The sequence below is a fragment of the Protopterus annectens genome, chromosome 17.part0 (genome assembly GCF_019279795.1).
Source record: "Protopterus annectens isolate FY-2018-M chromosome 17.part0, PAN1.0, whole genome shotgun sequence".
In the NCBI taxonomy this organism is placed as follows: Eukaryota; Metazoa; Chordata; order Ceratodontiformes; family Protopteridae; genus Protopterus; species Protopterus annectens.
In genome coordinates, this window is record NC_056751.1 from 67,032,758 (window position 1) to 67,049,135 (window position 16,378).

Here is a 16,378-nt window from a genome sequence, read left to right on the forward strand (position 1 = left end):
GTGAAATCCCCATAATATCCCCAGTTGGCCTTTGAAAGGTACCTGTGGCTAGTATTCTGAAGCTTACACATACCTTCTTGTCCACTGGGATGGGTTCCCCTCTGTTATTTCTGGCTCTGAGGTGTGGCCAGCACAGCTCAACAAGTTGCTGTATGGCATCCCTGTCCACCCTGTAACGCTCTACTATCTCCAGATCATGTAGCCCCTGGGAGTTTACCCTGGGTCTGAACACTCTTCTCCTCCTCCGGTGCCTGAGATGGTTGTCAGCTTCATCCTCCATACCACCGTCAGTCTCCAACACATGCTGGTGAATCAAAGCTATGCCAGCCCCTAACATGTACATATTAAAAGTTCCCAATCTGTATACACCATTGGTGCAGAGTGTCTGGGAATACACAAGTGTGTGTGAGGTGCTTTCACACTTTATACTATTGTGCAATGGATGTTGCTGGTGTAATTGGGTGTGTATGTGCAATTCCAGCTGCAGGGTATCTTAATTATGGGTTTTACAGCAGGTAGTGCTATTGTGGGGCCTTTGGTGTTGAGTTACGCTTGGCTGCCATGATTCATCTATTGCACTTTACTTCACTTTTCAACCCGATTCCCCTCCCATTGTCAGGCATGCATCCAGCTGCCTGCTTTCCTGTTTTGTACTTTCCCAACCCAGGATTGTGAAGTGAAATGTGTTATGTAGCTGATCTACTGCAAGTTTGCTTTGTTCTGCTGTGACAGTTCTCTTTTCTTTGCAGTATGACACCTCCCCTTTCCTGTTCTGCAGATAGCTGCTAGCAGCCTTGTTAGCTGTTGTCAGTGGCCCACTGTGAGTTCCTAGGTGTTAATTACTCATTTGTACTCCAATTACCATGCTGCAGCATTTCCTTATTGTCTTCCTGTATCCTTCCCATTTCAGCTGTGGTGCACACCGTGCACAGCCGTTTACTGGGTTTCGAGCGCGTTTTCACCCATGTTCACATGCACTTTTGGTTACATTGTGTGCTCTCAGCTAAGCAAAGCTATGGCTATTTCCACACCCCTATTCTGCGGCTTTGCTTAGCAACAGGCAACCCAGATTACCAATGCTCCAGTGTGTTTACAGCTAAGGTGGCACACCCCTCTCTTGATGTCATCTTTATCTCCAGGCCACACCTCGGTGTTGTACCACTACACTGTGAGGTACATCCTTATGCTGGCGGGGATTTTGCGATTCAGTATTACTTGTCTCATTTGCATGGCATTGACTACTAATTCCTAGTTACCACGCAGAACACTGTCACAGACCCTTAGCAACCCTTGCACCATGGTTGTGGTGTAGCATGCGTGCCATTGACTATTATGGGGAATTCATGAAATGTGTTACATTGCAGTTTTATTACATATAAATATATTTTCATTGTGATCCCATTTGTGCACTGATGCACTGCGATTTTACTTTGCGTTAGTGTGGCCATGACATTAAATGTCCTTTTTTATGTGTTGTGCATGTTTTTTTATGCCAATGGCTATATATTTAGCCATTGGCATATATTAACATTATAATGCGTGAGTTTGGTCCACTGTCATGGCTCCGATTTTATGTTTGAAAAAATGTAAACTTTTTTTGGTTTACATTTCTGCATGCTTACGCTATGCCTGCACCACTTCATGAATCACTATATACCTTCATTTGCATGCTACACTGCTGCACATGGGGTAATTAGCATACATGCGCTGGGAGCTGCACAGCTGTGGCGTAAGCTTGTAGTGCACGTGGAAACAGCTCGTACCTGAATCGCTTGGCGGCCATATTTGGCATTAGATTGCCGATGCTACGCCTGTGCCTGGTGCAAGCTTCATGAATGCCGGGGAATGTTTCTGCTGGTTTTATTTCTGGTTAAGTATTAGGATCCACTATCTGCCTAGTTGTGCAAGTTACCAACCAACCTTCACATGGCAGTTTTGTTGTTGTTTTCCTTTGCCATGTTGTGACAACTTATAGATAACTGAAACCACTCTTTCTTTTAATTCATGGTGACCAGGAATTTATATTCAATTGGTATGAACACCATCAGTCAGCTTCCAAGACAAAACTCCTTTTCCTTTCACTATTATTATATGTGTGGGCTTGAACTTCCTGAATGTGGACATGTGCTGTTTTTCTAGTGTTAGCATGGCTTCTAGATTCCCTTGTCTCTGGGAAATACATGCCATTATGCTGTGGTAGAGCATATTTTCATACTCCCATTTTTCTTTAGGTAAATTCAGAAGTATGTTGTGCTAGCAGCAAAATACTAATTCAAAGTGGAGAAATTCCCATGAAAGACTATTTTACTTCCAGTATGACAAGCAGGATATCTGGAAATAACCAATCCTAGGTTTTATGTTCATATTTAGTTATTGGCTTATACAACTTTCCATTTAATGTCTTATGAACCACTTTGTTAAGCTATCTGTCTGGGGGTGATATACAGAAGCAGAAATGTAGCTAGGGAGGGGTGAGAGGGCAAGTGCCCTGGGCGCAAAGTGTTGAGGGGGTACAGTCAGCTGATTCTGATGTCTAATGCAGTACTGGCTTTTAAAAGCCTGTATTGCATTCACAGTCAAACCTGAGTGCTGTAGCATTCCATGTGTGGTCTAAACTGTAGCAAGCAAACAGTTTCTATAGTTTAAAATTTAGAAAAAAAATATTTTTAAACTGAAATCTAAGCACTGTAGTACTCCATGCAGGCAGGGTATAGATTTTAGCAATTGATTGTTACATTTGTAGCAAACAAGAAAGAGAAAGTTTGCTACAATGTATAAGAAGTTTTTAACTAAAAGTTGAGAGCTGTAGCGGTCCATGCAGGCATTGTATAAACTGTAGTAACTGTTTGCTACAGTTTATAAGAATACATTCATTGTTTATTTATTTATTTATTTAAGAAAAGGGAGGATGGTTGTGGGCAAGACACAGGAATGGGATCCGAACAGCTGGGCAAGAGGGAGGTGGTGTATTGTCCATCTTGCCACCTGGTTGGTGTGGTGGGGGGGCTTGGATTGGCAATCACTAGAATGGTTTAATATAGCTACAGTAAAGTGCTTTTGTTTACTCTTCACTTGAGCTGAGGGTTGGGGTGGTAGTTCTTGGTACAGGCACAGGGTGCTGGCTGATTCGGAAGAGAAGTTCTTAAATGATTGCATTGTAGCAATTGAGACTGAGCTGGCATACACAAAATGTGTGAACTCCGCTCCCCTACCCTGCCCCCAATTCTCACTCACCCCCACTGGTCCTACATTTATTCCTCTTGAAGACACACCCCCATTTCAAATACTCCAATCACACCTATCACATCATTACCACACCCAGTCTCACGTTCTCACAACACACACACTGATACCTCACCTCTCACCCACCTTAGTAATAAGTACCTCCTACTGGCTCACCTCCTAACATACCCTATAAAACCTCCCTCCAACTGTAAACTCTTACCTCTCTAACAATATTAAGTTCTACCCAATTATGCCCTTCCAATTACAACTATTAATACTGATCTCTCTCATACCAGCTCTAACTACTACCTATCTCCTAACATCCTTTGAACAACCCTTCCAATATACCCTCTTCATCCCTTCCAAACACACTTTAACACCTACACTAACAAAATTTCCCAACTTCCTAACTGGCATTTCTAAACCCAGCTACCTACTAGCTAAATTTCACAGACTAGTACACATCAAATATAGCAACCTAAAAACTAAACAGACATTTAACTATTATTGTAAGCCTCTCCAACCTAAGTACTTTATATTTCTCCACTCCTTAATAGACGGGGACATTCATCCAAATCCTGGCCCAACATCCATCACTGCCACTACAAACTGTTCTCAAGGCAAAACTACCACTTTACCTCTGATCAATCTACCTAATTCACTCTCCATTGCTCATCTTAACATACGTAGCATATGCAATAAAATCCCTCAAGTTCATGCCCTTCTAGATGTCTACCAATTTGATATCCTTTGCTTATCAGAAACATGGTTAAAACCCACAATAAAAGACAATGAAATCACCCCTCCAGAATACAGTATCATTCGGCTAGATCGCAAATCAAAAAAGGAGGAGGAGTAGCAATTCTTTATAAAGCACACACACAACGTAGCACTGTAAATCTTAACCTATCTTTAAACAACAGTGCTAAAATAATTATCTCCAAATTCCAGCTTAACAGACATAAGGCCATAAACATAATCTGCGTGTATCTTCCCCCAGGTAACAACATCTGTATACTTGAACATATCCTACATTTTCTCTCTTCTAATCTCCCACAGGAAACCATAGTCCTAGGAGACTTTAATATTGATTGAAATTCATGTAGCAGTACAAACCCTACCAACCATATTAACCTATATGGTTTCTCACAAGCTATTAACTCCCCCACCAGAATTAATAGACTTAACAATAAAGAAAGCACCTTGGATTGGATTCTTACTAACAGTCCTCACCAAACCTACACAACAGGAACCCTCCCAGACGACCTTAGTGACCACCTGCTAATATACATAATCAGACATAAAACCAACCCAACTTTCCCTAACACTTTTAGAATAATTTGCACCAAAAAGCATTTTAACCCGAGCTGTTCAAAACAGAACTTAAACAATGTAATTGGTCACCATTAAGATCCCTCCCTATGAATAAAGCAGTTGAATACTTTAACTCCACATTCCTAACAATCCTGGGCCATCACGTCCCAATATGTTGCACTAGAAATAAAGCTAAACCTGCACCTTGGCTCTCAAACAAAACTAGGCAACTAATCCTTCACAGAAGTAAATCCTGGGCAAAATGGCGAACTACTAACAATTCTACAGATCACCTAGCCTGTAGACAAGAAAGAAATAATACAAAAAAAAGCCATCCTACTAGACAAAAAGAACCACTATCTCCAGCTACAACAATCCTCCCTCAAGGAACCACAAAAGTTTTGGACTAGTATTAACAAACTTCTTTATCCAGGTGAAGCTATTACCCCAACCCTTCAGGCTCTAACCCTGAAAATTTAACAGAGACAGCTAATGCCTTTAATTCTTTCTTTACCAATACTATCCAAACTTTGGCTAGCCACCTATCCCCTGATACCTCTAAACTGCAAACTCCCACTACCAAACCACCCCCAGCATTTAATTTAGAACCAATGCCTACAGCTTGTATCTGCTCCCTACTCCAAAAGCTAAAACCAACTACCCCCTCAGCTGACAAACTCCCAGCTGAATTCCTGCAAAAAGCAACTAAAGCCATAGCTTATCCCATTTCCACACTGATAAATAGAACCATAAATGAAGGTATTATCCCATCCATCTGGAAAATTTCTCATATCATCCCACTACATAAAGGTGGTAGCTCCAGTGACATGTCCAACTTTCGTCCAATAGCTATACTCTCCCCACTAGCAAAAATAATGGAAAAGTGCATCCCCAAACAGTTACTTAACCATCTTCTCCATCACAACCTACTAGCTAACTGTCAACATGGATTTAGACCTTTTCACAGTACCACTACTACTTTGATTTCCTTCACAAACTGTAACAATGAAAACCGTAACAAAAATATTCTTTCCTCTGCAGTCTTTGTCAATTTATCAAAAGCTTTTAACATGGTTAATCACCAAATCCTTCTACATATTCTGAAGTCCCTATCACTTGACCCACTATCTATGAAATGGTTCACATCCTACCTTGAAAACAGACAGCAGGCTGTACTCTGGCAAAATAAACCATCTAATCACGTTCCTATCTCACTAGGTGTCCCACAGGGCTCCATATTAGGCCCTCTCTTGTTTTCCATTTATATCAATGACCTCCACTTAGCCATTCCACTCACCACATGCATTCAATATGCAGACGACTCTACTATAGTCTGTTCAGCCACCTCCCAGGCCAAACTCCAGTCTCTTACACAAAGAGCTTTCAATACGGTAGAACACTGGTTCTGTAACCACTGCCTCCTACTAAACCCCCAAAAAACTAAACTTTTACTCTTTACACCAACCCAAAAGTCTACCCCTTTACACTTCACCCTCACATCAAATAATGGCACTCTTATTTCTCCTGACCCAACCACTAAACTATTAGGAATTACAATTGACAATAATCTCAACTTTGATACCCACATAAATACCATGGTAAAATCAGTTAACAGAAAATTAGGATCCCTCTACAGAATAAAACCCTTTCTTACACCAGTAGCTAGGACTGCTATAGCTAGAACTCACTTATTCTCAACCCTTATTTATGCCTCTCCCATTTACACTAACCTCTCAAAATATAACCTTAATAAACTACCTATATCCTATAAAAACATCGCCAGGTTCGCTACAGGCTCTCCTTTTAGAACTCATCACTGTCTAAATCTGAAACAACTAGGCTGGTTAGAATTATTGAATCAGATTCAATTTCAACAACTTACACTAACACATAAGACCCTTTATCAACCCAGCAACACTCCCATACTCTCCAGCTTCATTATACCATATAACAATCTCAAAAATCTACGCTCCTCAAACAAAATGCTTATGAATACTACTAAATCTAAAAACTTAGCAGGTGACTCCTTGTTCTCTAACTCTGTCAGAAAAGTATGGAATCAGCTACCACCTGACCTTACATCTCAGACCTCTCTCCCACTTTTTAAAATAAATCTAAAGCTTTATTTCAATAACCACTGGTTATGCTCCTGTACCAACCCTGACTAACATTTCTCTTGACTCTAATCTTCTACCTTCATCTATTATGACCTTCTTAAAATGCTTCTATATCCTTTAGTCTTTCATAGAAATTTAATGTTTACAGTTATACAATAACCTCTCTAGTATACTACCCTTCTAAGATTTGTTTATCCTATAACTAGTATGAGTAGCTCATCTTCATAAAAAAAAAAAAAAAAAAAAAAAAATATATATATATATATATATATATATATATATATTTACATTTTTTTTTTAAATTTCTTTAGCTAAGGTTTCATATTATAATTACTGCTGTGTAAAACTGTTTTATGTTATATCCACTATTAATTTTGTAGGTTTTCCTGGAGCTTTTCTCCCTGGGCCTCTACTGAAAATGGACATATATCCAGTTAGACTAGCCCAGTCAACAAATGTAAAATAAAATAAATAAATAAATAAATAAAATAAATATAAGCACATAGGTTCATAGGCACGTACAAGTCTATTGATCCTTGAGGATCTTTAGAAACCTAGCCATTCATTACCTGATCAGTCAGGCTCTCCTTGGGCATAGCAACCCAACAACATGCCAAGGGTAACTCTCTAGCAATTACTTTGGTATTCAGAATCTAAAAGGGAATGACTTCCAGCTGTTTGGTGGTAATAATCTAGGAAAACTGATATGCTTGACTTAGGTGATGCTGCTATCAGATCCATAGCTACTCTTTGAACTGCATCTCAGTAACTTGTAAATGTACCAAAAGGGGCTTACCATGTTTTCTTGGAGAGTGACTGAATTTCTCACAAGTTGTAGTCATTCTTGGTTAGGTATAGGATATCTTGCAGATGTGACCATATTTACCTCCTTGCTAATAAAGGCCACAAATGAAAATAATCATCATGACATTATATCCATTCCATTTAAATTAGTATTTTTGCCTTCCATTTTCTGGTTGTCACAGGCAAGATTAAGTGGGAAGCCTAGGTATGCCTTCTGAGATTCTGAAGGATGGAACTGGACCACCAGGCTAGTTAACTCAGCTGAAACCCAGTTTCTGTTTTACCTACTTGCTTGAAGATTACTAGAAAGCTTAAGCTTTGCCAGTGCCATTATCTGTGCAAAGTGGCTGGCCCATTTTATCTTTTGCCTAGTGAGACTAGACTGCCAAGTACATTTTTGGGACAGAACCACAAGAGGAAAACCTTACAGTAACTAATCCATTAGCAGTATAAACTTTCAGATCAGAGCATCAGTATATTCCTATATTTCTAGCCTGATGACCTAGTTCTGTTGCCAGTTTTCTGTCCAGGCTTGAAAAACTTTCATTTTAAAACTACTGCAATGATATTCACATGCCCAATCCTCTTTCTTTACAATGCTTTTTTAAATATATGAGTTACTATTCCTCAACACAGGGAAAGGAAACACAATGCATGCTTGTAAAATGCACCTGTTTATTCTTGGCTTCTTCCGTTAACTGTTGTTGAATTTCAGTTTGCCTTTGTTTCTTACTCAGGCATGGTAATGATATCTTTATCTTTCTCAGTTTTCTCACACAATAGATCAGAACAGCTTTTCCATTGCAAGGAGGGAGTGTTTTCAACAACACATGCATATCTTCCTCGGTATAGTTTTCTCAAGCAGTTAATTTGTTTATAGCTGCAGCATTGACTGTTCTTCCCTTTCACTCCTGTAGTACTACTTATGTGAGTTGTCTTGTCTCAGTCATGCCAGCAAATGTAGATCATATGCACATTGCTGCTGCATTGTAACTTAATCTTGCACTGAATTCATAGTATTCAGTGCTGTAATTAAGCAGTTTAAATGTGAGAAAATAGTTTAAGCTGTATAAGTAAGGAACAATGATTCCTTATATGTTCAGTTTAAAAGGGTTTTCTCACATTTAATTTTAGTATAGGTCATGGTTCTGGGGAATTGCTGCCCAGTTTACCAGCAACTTTAGAGTTTTGATTTACTTCATTAAATGAGTGCTTTCAGGCATGAATGATTTAAACATAATTCCTTTCTCACCCAGAGAGTGAACAGGAGCTTCCTTAAAATTATACATAATGTTTTTCCCACTGTCTTGAGACACTTCAGAGGATGGTAAAATAAATTATTCTAACCTGCCCAAACACAACACACACACACACACACACACACACACACACACACACACACACACACACACACACACACACACACACACACACGGCTACGTAGCTATGTAGCTCAGTAGTAGAGTGCACGCTTTGCATGCTCGAGGTTCTTAGTTCATGGACAACATCTCTATACCTATTTGATGTCAGTGGCTCAACAGGTAACTCATATGCCTTTAGCACTGGATGATCAGAAAGCTATGAGTTCTAGTCTCATGCCTGATGATTGAATTAACTTTAGAAGTCTGTAGGTTAGCACAGAGGATTAAGGCTACAAGCTGTAAACAAGTGGATTCCTGTACTACAGTGTTTGATTCCTTCAACTTTAATTTGTCTGCTGTGTGAAATTTAGCAAGTCACTTAACCAGTCAATGCTTTAGGGCAATTGGGAATTGGGGTAGGCTTTTCAGTGGTCCCCTGGACCACATGCCTAATAACAACATATGAGAACACATACACACACACACACACACACACACACACACACACACACACACACACACACACACACATGAACATGCACACAAATGCACTCTTATAAAATCTTAACACATTTAGTATTTTGGAGCCAGGGTGGAGCCAGGCATACTCTTTGTACTCCAATGTGTACATTTTTCTTTGCTTCACTCAAAAGTTTTGTAACTTTTTCAGGCTATATTATGTCTTCAGCTGTATAAACTAATGCCTCCAACAAAAGATACATAATTTGCTTTCAAAGAGGATTGCTAATATAAAAGCAAAATATTTCCATAGTTTTAGAGAGAACCACTGAAAATTATTGTGGGCATTTATTAAATGCTAGGGGGCAACATTCTGAAAGATGTGCCCATTTTTTTTAAATGGCAGGTAGTTTGGGGGCAGTAAAAACAGTGAGTACAAAATGGAATTTTCCCAATACACCACTGTTTTGGAGAACCTAGATTTGATGAAGTATTTTATTGTTTGCTTAGTGTGCTTATGTGTTTCCATGTCCCCTTAACCCTATTCCCAGAAGCAAAAAATATCGATTTGAAGCAATATCCCCTTCTTATCTCAACAACCTTTTCATGCCATCTTCTGACTCTAGTATGAGAACTTAATTAAAAGAAACATAGTGCATGGACTCAGTAGTTACTAAGTCAATGTAAAATATATGTTCTTTAATTAATTAAAAGTAAGTAATTAAATGGTAAACTAAGAAGCTTAAGTAATTTTCATTGTTCAGATCCCTGACACAAAAAAATGCAAATGCACATAGTTAAAAATGCAAGGAAAATAAATAACAGAGCAGCATGACAAGCATAATTTACTAAAAATAAAACTAATTCATATGCATTTTCTTTAGTTATAATATGCGCTATTTCTGACATCTTTAAATTCAGATTAGATATTAATTGCTATGTAATAAAAGGAGTGGTGTAACTAAGTTGTACAAAACAGTGCTGCAGCAAGTTCTACTGTATGGTAAATAATTCTGGTCAGTAAAGGAAGAGCAATTGAGGAAGCTAGAGGTGATGGAGATATAGTGCCTGAGATAGGTGGTAGGATGCACACTGTGCGACAGACAAAGAAATGATGACTTCAGAGCAGAAGCCAAAGTAGCTCCAATTACATAGAAGGTCAAAGAGAACAGATTACTCTGGTTTGGCCACAGGTGCAGAAAAGCAGAAGACAAACTGGTGAAGAAGATTTGGGACAGACAGGAAGACGATAAAAGACAATGACCCTCCAGCAAAGAGGTGAATGGATTGTGTGAGAGAAGACCAGCAACCACCATGACTGTCTAAGAAGTTTAGAGAGTGGCATTAAATCAAGAGAGAGATGATGACAGTTAACACAGTATACTGACAACATGTTGAAAATGGGAAAAAAGGTGGTTGATTTGCTGATTTGATGAAAAGGAGTGTTGTGATTGCACTCTGAAACTGAAAACGAGAAACATTTTAAGCATATTTTTGATGTAAAGACAGATGCTTAGCAGGGCCGGCCTTAGCCGAAATGGCGCCCTAGGCGAAGTAGTGCTCCGGCGTCCCTTAAGCCCCACCCACACCACAGCCATGAAACACCCCTATTTGAGCCACACCCACAAGGTCACTCCCCAAGAAAGCCACTCCAGTCATTTCCTTAAATTATTTAAATGCATAGGAAGAATAACTACATTAAAATGTATCTTTAACTACAACTACTTCTGCATAGTATTTTCTACTTTAAATACCAGATCACAGTCAAATAGGGCCCTAGGCAGGGTAATAGACTTCCCCCCAGAGCAGCCACTCCTGCTGCAACCCCCTCCCCCTAGCAGCAGCCCCCATTCCAGTGTTCCATCATTTGGTTATTTCTCACCAGTTACCATGCATACTGTTCTCTTATTTGCTTCTACAGTCATTACAGATATTGATATAAAATAGCACAAACACAGGTAGCCATTTGCTAAACAATACAGTCTCGCAATGAAAACAGACTTGGCATAAGCAGTAAACTTCTCTGCCCTTGAAACTCACATTCATTGAAATAGAAAAATGCATATTCATTGAAATGGCATGAAAACCCATACTCATCGAAAATGCATCTGGCCAGTGAAGAATTAAGTTTACCTTTGGGCTGTTTTCAAAACAGAGTCCTTGCACACAATTTTTAGGCCATACTTCAGTGTATTTGTTCTTTGATTCACCTTCCTGATTACATTGAATTATATTCCTTATATAATACAGCATCACTTGTTAGAAAGTGTTTTAGATTTGTAGTTTTAGCCATTCTTTTAATAAGCAATGAAACAAAATGTATGAACCAATAACTACCCATTTCAGAAATTTTCAACCATAAAAGTCCACTCAAGACTTCTGTCATTATAATCCAGCAATATTACTCCATACTCACAATCTCTGCAGATGTAAAATCATCTGAATTCCACATTAAAGAAATCCATACCTAATGAAGAGGTTGCTACCGGCAAAACAACTTCACATATCAATGTTTTAACTACAAATTCAGTGCCTGCTTTCATTGAAGCATTAATTGCCTATATTGCATTAAAAAAATTGATAAGTTGGTAATATTGCAATAGGAAATGACCAACAAGTTCATAGTCACTAGGCATCTCATACAAAGGACATACTCAGGAGTGTAGAACCCCTATCCCCCTTATAATGCACCAAATAATCAACAATCATATGGGCAATGCAATATCAGCACGCCATCTACATGGTGTGGGAGTAGAATCTACAACCTTCTGCACCAAAGGCAATTATACTACTAACCCTGCTTTCAGATTTTACAACACAGTGTGCCATTTGATAAACAAAAAACAGCTAGTTGCACATAGAAACATTTACACTTGTTATAGTAGGTTTTAAATTTGTAGTTTTGAACATTTTTCCAGTAAGCAATGAAACAAAATGTATGAACCAATAATGACAAAACTACCCATTTCAGAAGAGTTTAACCATAAAAGCCCCCTCAATCATCTGTCATTACAACCTACCATGCATTTTCTGAAGGAAATGAAGGCTGAAACTCAAATGCATGACATTTAGTTATTTAAATCTTCAGTGATTTGCCAGAAAACCACAAATTTTATGAGGAATAGGCCAAAAATATGAAGCAAAAATCTGGATAGTTGAGAGGTATGCATACCTCTCAACCTTACTGCAAGAAATCTGGGCAGGATGTGGATGCAATGACCATAAAAATAGGGATAGATTTTAAATATTACACTTTTTTTAACTTAAACGTGATAGAACAACAGGATTTGTGTTAACTTGCATTTCTGAAGGATATGAAGTATGTTAAGAAAGTCTTATTTTAATTCCTGTGAAAATATGCCATGCCATTGTCTTGCTCAGCAAATTAGAATAAGCTTCAGTTAGTTGAGCATTGAAATCCCATTATAAATGTATATGCAATCAGTTAACCAACTTTTTTGCTAAAATGAAAGTGAAACATTCCCATATTAAAAATATCAACCCTGAAATTGCACGTGGTTGGGTTTTACAGGTGATAGCAATTTTTGGCCATATTCAACAAATAGTTTTCATAAACCTTGTGGGATTGAAATTTACTTAGTCTCCAAACTACAATTCCCAAATAGAATGTGACCTGTTCCTCATGTGGTTACCTGCTAAACCAAAGAGTAGGAGTTAGATGTGCATACATTTTTACTGTTATATGAGCCCAGGTGATAAATACAGAATGGAGTGGCATACTGCTGAAATCATTTGTGTATGCCTGTAACTTAGGAATGCTTAAGTGGATAGCTCATCACTGTAAACTTGGGAGATGCTGTGTGACTTCATGTAGCAATTTTACATCTTTAAAGCTGAGCTCTGTAGTACCTGACTGGAAAGGAGCTGTGAAAGCAGATCTCATTCCTGGTAATAACACTTTTCAACTTGTCTTTAAACCGCCCCTTCCCCCTCCACATTCCATTGACTATTGCACAGAATTGCACAGAATTGCAGATACAATTTAAAGTTGGGGAAATAGCTTAACACAACAGGTTTATGAGTGGTTCGCATTTTGTATGAATGGTTCCTTTAGCTGATGAAATAATAATACTTGGGATCACACGTCCGCTACGCTCCTCAAATGTAACACATAATCATGCAGTATTCCACACACCTACTCTCCCATACAACACACAGACACGCACCTTCTCTCTCATACACACACACCTACTCTTTCACATAGTATCACATGCACTTATCTCTCATACAAACAGAACGACTAATTAAAATTCCATGCACACACACACACACACACACACACACACACACACACACACACACACACACACACACACTCTCTCTCTCACATACAGAAGGCCAGTTTAAACTACACAGACACACACATACACTTACCTTCTTTTTAATCCGAATAGCCACACGCGTGCATATGGAGCTAACCTGTATCTTAAAGTGCTATTTTGATTTCCATGTGCAACTTTACAAATGTCTTTACATCCACATTGGCGTGCGTGGATGTGACTCATGCATGTTCCTATTAAAAGGAGCAGACTCCGCTACCATGGAATGAAGTTTTTTTTTTTTTTTTTGTTAATTCTTGAAAGCCTCCTGGCCAACCTGCAGCTGTAAAAGTGGGAGGGCGCTCACTTCCCCCTCCTTGCCCTACGATTACGGCGCCCTATTGTTTATTTATTTTAATGAATTTACTTTTCTTATTAAGAAAAGTAAATTCATTGAAATAAATAAATAAACACAAATTGCGCCCCTTACAAAGCTGGCCTCTATGGCGCCCTAGGCAGTCGCCTAGTTCGCCTATGCCTAAGGCCAGCCATGATGCTTAGCAAAGTTTAACTGCATCATACTAAGTAGCTGCCGAATGTCATGCCTCTAGCAGCCCACATTTAGATCCCTTCTAAATTTTCTGAAAAATTAAGTTAAAAGAAGTGCTGAACAAACTTAAATATCTTATGAGCTGTGAAAAGGTGTTAACAGCAATGTGTTCTGCAAAAAGTTTTTTCCCTATATAAATATAAGTATATATAGATATATGATAGATGTCAGTGCATGGTGAATTTGAGTTGGCAGACTTGTCACACAGATGCTTCTCTAGTAGTTGAGCTCTCCAGTCTCTCATAGTGCTGTGCAGGTCTACTCATACCTCTGATCTCATTTGCTACTGTTAGTACCAAACATGATCCCCTCTAGTGTTTTTTGCATTTTTAGAAAGGGATACATGATTTTGATACTTATATACCTTTTTGGCCTTCTGTACTCCCTGTGACTCAATAAATCAACCTGGTATATTTCTATGAAATGCAGTCTAAAAATGTTTACTGTTTCCACCTCCCTTGACTGTGGCCTCTTTAAGCCTCTTAACATTCCTTGTTGGACAGAAATGTTTTTGTACTTTGGTCCATTAACTTTTTTATTGTAATTAATTAATAACAAGTTGTCAGTTTTTACCATCTTTAATCTTTTTTTCTGTATTTTGATAATTCTGCTACTTCTTACAGAGGCGTACCTAAGCCTGTTTAAAGAGACAAATGTTCTCCTTTTGCTGTCCTGTCTCAGGTTTTAACCACAAATAATTATTTATACTATTTTTGCCTTTCTTTACAGTGTGGTTTGAAAATGAAAAAGACTTTAGGGTTTAAAAAATGTGTCAAGTGCGTGCACAAGATCCTGCTGTAGGATCTGTACCAGCAGTGCGTTGTTTGTCTATGACCTGAATACTTGGATTCTCAGTGTGATATCTGCCAGTTCTTCAGTCCCTGGTCATTACATGATCAAAAGAACAAACATTTTTGAAGGCTCTTCTCCCACTAATGTGAGATAGTTGGATGGAGAGTCTAATGCTCAGCTACCAAAAGTGCAGAGAAACCTTCCCAGAAGACTTCCAAAAATTAAAAAAAAAAATAAAGAAAAAGACAGAGAAAGACTCAAGGAGGGAAAGAGAAAAGCAAGAGGACATCTAGTACTCCTCAATCTTCTGCCCATTTCTAACGACTGCTAGGCCATTTAAGCAATCTTTATCTTTGACTCTGGCTTCTTCAGAACAGTTAGTTTCAACCACTGGTGTCAGCAACCATTGACACTGAGGCTATACTTATACAGGAGAAGTCTCCCAGAAAGAAGACACCTCCAAGCTCTTGATCTTCTGTGATGGCACTTTCAAGGTTTGTGAGCTCTAGACATCCTTTAGTATCTTCACTTAGGAATACTATGTCCCACAGAAGTGTAGTAGATTTTGACTGAGACCAAATGGTGAGGGCCTTCTTGAAAGCTCATATAGGCATGGAAGTCATACCATCAACCTCCACACCCAGGGCAGACAAGGCTGACCCTCCCACCCACTTTGCATTTGCTTTTTTCCCAGTACTCATCACAGCATCAGTCATTTTGGAGCTGAAGCCTGACTTGTTTTTTCCTTGTCAGTTTCGACCATTCCAGGTGTGTAGACACTGACAGTGTGTCCAACATACTTGACTCTGAATCCACCTGAAAGGAGATGGGCACAGAGGTTCAGGAGTTGTTTCTGATAAAAGGACTGAGGGGGCTGAACCAGGGATGTGCTTCCCACCATGTGTTGACTGGATGCTGTATGGCCATCCCAGAAGGGGCCAAACACCATCAATCTCCGCTTCACTCTGTTTATTAGTACTAAAATGTAACATGATCTAGAAGAGAACACTCCAAAGAAAAAGTGCAGTATGAAATCTAATTGACTGTATCTGATAACCCTTATTAAAAAGTCTAGTATACTGATCTGCTGAGCTTTCGTCAAAGTTTCATCAGATTCATTCCTCTTTTTTGTCTTTTTAACTTTTATCATGCCTTTTTAAGACAATTAGGAGATAAATTTCTCTTATGAATTTAAACAGCATTTATTAGTAACCAGGCACTATTTGTGAAAAGACTGACTACAGTTTTATGGGAAGGTGGATTGACAGAGACAATAAGGATTTATCATTATGGTAAGTGAATAACTGTTATTTATATGCTTTTGAGATACATGTGCTGTGCTCTCAAGGTGAATTTCTTGACATCTATTTTTAAAATATATAACAATCATGTTATGGTCAGAGACAGTCTTAATTA

At 38.7% G+C, this 16,378-nt stretch overlaps 1 protein-coding gene across 1 annotated transcript in view; it reads left to right on the forward strand.

Moving 5' to 3' along the window:
* DNAH6 (dynein axonemal heavy chain 6) overlaps positions 1-16,378 on the forward strand; it is a 5,071,261-nt gene that overhangs the window by 1,965,635 nt on the left and 3,089,248 nt on the right. The window lies entirely within an intron of this gene.